Raw genomic sequence first — 3,463 nt, forward strand, 5'->3', positions numbered from 1 at the left:
TGAAGCCTTTGAGGAAGGCAGAAAGCCTTTGAGAAAGGCAGAAAGCTTTTGAGGAAAGCAGAAAGCCTTTGAAGGTGTAATTTCCTGAGCTCAGGAGGGCTGCAGGGCAAAAGGAAGCATTCTGCTTTTGGTGACATAATGTTTCCATACAGAGCATGTTGATGGCACCTAGGTACTTGTGCTGTACTGCTGTAAAGTATTTTTCATAGCCATGTGCTTTGTGTGGCCTATTCTTGCAGAACAGGATGTTTGGTGCTTATGAGCTGTGATACCTGCTGTCTGGTTCTGGCTGTGCAGTCTTTGCCCCTACTGAGCGCATACCTGGCAAACCCAACCAGCCTGATGCCAGCGTCCCAAATTGTCCCTCGCTCTGCTGTTTCACTTGATTATCAGCTTGTGGCTGAAAGGGGAGGGGAGGATGATGCCTGTGCAGGTAGCTGGGAGCCGTGCCCAGGCTCAGGAGTTGTCAGTTAGGAAGCACGTGGCTTTACAACTCTGCACTTATTTCCTTAATGTACTATCTGCAGAAGTAGGGCAAAGGAGTACTTACAGGGAGGTGGCCACAATGGGGATCTTGCTTCTGAGTTGCCAATTCTGATCATGAGATGTGCCATATGTCAAATAAAGTAATTATGACCACTCTTTTATCTGGATCAGCCCATCAGCTGTAGGTGGAGAGACTGGAGGTTGGGTCAGTGAGGAAGTGAACATGCTGCTGTGACTTATGCAACAGGCTGGAAGTCCCACCCAAGGCTGACACCCCTTATGCAGTACCTAGAAAGAGGCAGCTCCTGCCCCAGAAAGTCTGGTCATCTCTGGCCAATTCCCAAAGTGTTTGGGTCTTTTCTTTTTAACAGAAGCTTTAACTTGGGTATACTAAAATCTTTCCCTCTTTCCTCTGCAATTTGCAATTGGGGTCCTGTTGAAGTGATGCAGACTGGTAGTTGTAGGGTAGAAAAGGGAGGATGTTGCCAAGAGCTGGACAACGCTTCCTGTTATGATTTAGGGGATAAAACGCAGAGCTACGGGTGCACGTGGATTGTGTTGGCAGCCGAGTCCCATGAAGGTTAAACAGAAGGGATCTGGGATTCCCAGGTGACAAGGTGCTTGGGCATGGTGTCAAAATGTGGTCAAGACAGCGTTGTGCCGAAGAGGTGATGGTCAGTCATGTGGGTGAACACAAACACCAGGAGCGTGCTCAAGGAGCATGGTGCATGGAAGTGGGGAATGTCAGCAGTGCTTGAGGATGCTTCTTCTGGGTGCAGTAATTGTGATAAAGTGATGGCTTGTTATGTTGTGCCGTGAATGAACTCAGGTTGGAAAGGGATGGAGTGGGGCTGTGTGGATGCTAATGCTCCAGAGAACAAAACTGTGTCCAGCTTTAGCTGGTGCTTGTGGGGACGGTTGACAGACACACAAGATGGGGACTGCCTTTCAAAGCTTCAGACTTAATTTGTGGTTTGTGAGGGCTGTGGGTGAGATAATAACAAGGCAACCTGGTCATAGGGGATCTTAGCAGGCAGGGAGACAGGGTCTGTGTAAGTCCAGGACATTTTTTTTTCTTGAGGATATGCTGACACCTGAACTACTGGAGTAGTTTGGTTTTACCAGGATGAAGGATGTTTGGACTTTTGTGAGGGAGGAAGACCAGAGGGCTGTGAGGTTTTGGAGGGGATGGGGACATTCATTGCATGGGAAACACAGCAGCTGAGGGCACAGAGGCTGGGAAGATGCCAGCAAAGAGGCCCAGTCTTGGCTGCATTCCTCAAGGCATCTTTCACATCACTGTTGTGGCACTCTGCCACCTGGCTGTGATCCTAAAGCTGCCTGGAGGGCAGAATAAAGGTGAACTGGCACTGTGTGGCCTGGCGGGAAGTAGGGGTGCAAACATACTGGCCTCCCTCCATGCGGGAGCTGGAGCTGCCCACAGGGTGCTCACTGCCCAGGGGCCGGATGTAGGGAGGTGTTTGGGCTCTGGTCTGTGCCCTCTAGCAGGCACTGCGCTCTTAGGCCACACTGCTCCTTCAGTCTGATCAACCGCTCTGGCTGTACCTCGCACCTTTGTGTCTTGTCTCTTCCACTGAGGACAGCACAGAAGAGCCCTGTTATGTTATCCTCTTATCTAGGACGTTATCAAGGAGAGCGGTGAATTCTCTTGCTCTCAGTGTTACAGAGAAGGACTTGGATATCTTTTGGGGACATGATGTGTTCAGAGGTAGCTGAGGGGAAATACAGTGTCCTGAAAAAGATTGAGGGGAGTAAGTTAGGTAATTTAATGGTTCCCCAGGCTTCAGACTCTACTGCAGGAGCACATCTGCCATTAGTTATCATGGTTTACAGAGGATCAATGTTCAATCATCAGTGATGTCTGATTGCTATTCAAACTGAAGTTGCTGTGTTTCATTTGGATCAAGCTCCAGCTCTTGCTGCAAGGTAAGGGAGAGCTTGGAAACAGGTTCAGAATATTGTAGCTCACACACTGAAACTGTGTCGCAATACAAAGGCTCCAAAGCTACTTAATATACTACCAGCAGATAGCAGGGATGCTTGGGGTAGGCCCTTCTCATTAGAAAGGGAAAGGGGATGGATAATGGAAAACTGGATCTTAAGCTTTCCTGTTGTCACATAACCTGCTTTCACAAGTGACTTTCTCGATAAAGCAGCTGTTGGATACGCATTTTGGCAAAGGATAAGGTAAGCTTTCTGGCTAATAACAACACCTCACGATAGAAGTTGCAAGGATGTAGTTGCAGTATAAGTAAGGGGAAATAGTTGTAGCTGTAAAAAAGCATCTTAAATGAAGGGGTGGTGGGGAAAGTCACCCATCTATGAAAGCACAAGGCCTTGGACAGTGCTTTGTCACATTGGGAAGCTGAAGATTGTTGTCTAGAGTGACTCTGAGCATGCAAGAAACTACTTGTAGGAATGGCTGCAGTGGAAAGATGTTGCTTCCTGTTCTTGACTGGGGCAGAGCTCTTGTTGAGAGAGAAAGAGCCCAGCCTTTTTTGTGGTGCATCTAAGTATTTTCATCTGCTGAAAGTCACAGGCTACAAATAACCTGAGCCAGAGTTGTTAATTTTAAGTTACCCTTTCTCCATTGCTAGCAAAGCTTGAATTTGAATGGCTGACAAAGCAGCCCGCACAGCTTTCCTCATCAAACAGCTGATGGATCAATATATGGAACAAGCAGAGTACTAATCCCTGGAGATTTAAATTGATTTTTGTACAATCAGGAGCAGAGGGACAGTAGCACTAGTAATGGTGCAGTTTATCTGTGCAGCAGAAAAAATTCTCATCCCCTAAAAATGAAATAATTTGACAGTTAAGTGTACTGTAGCCTTTTTGCTCCTGACCTCTTTTACCAGCATGAAGGGGCAGCTAAGCTAGTGCGATACATAGCTCTCTCAATTTCGACCTGAATGGATCCTGTTTGGGATTTTATTGAACATCAGAAAACACAGCC

This window comes from Phalacrocorax aristotelis, chromosome 5 (assembly GCF_949628215.1).
Source record: "Phalacrocorax aristotelis chromosome 5, bGulAri2.1, whole genome shotgun sequence".
NCBI classification, from domain to species: domain Eukaryota; kingdom Metazoa; phylum Chordata; class Aves; order Suliformes; family Phalacrocoracidae; genus Phalacrocorax; species Phalacrocorax aristotelis.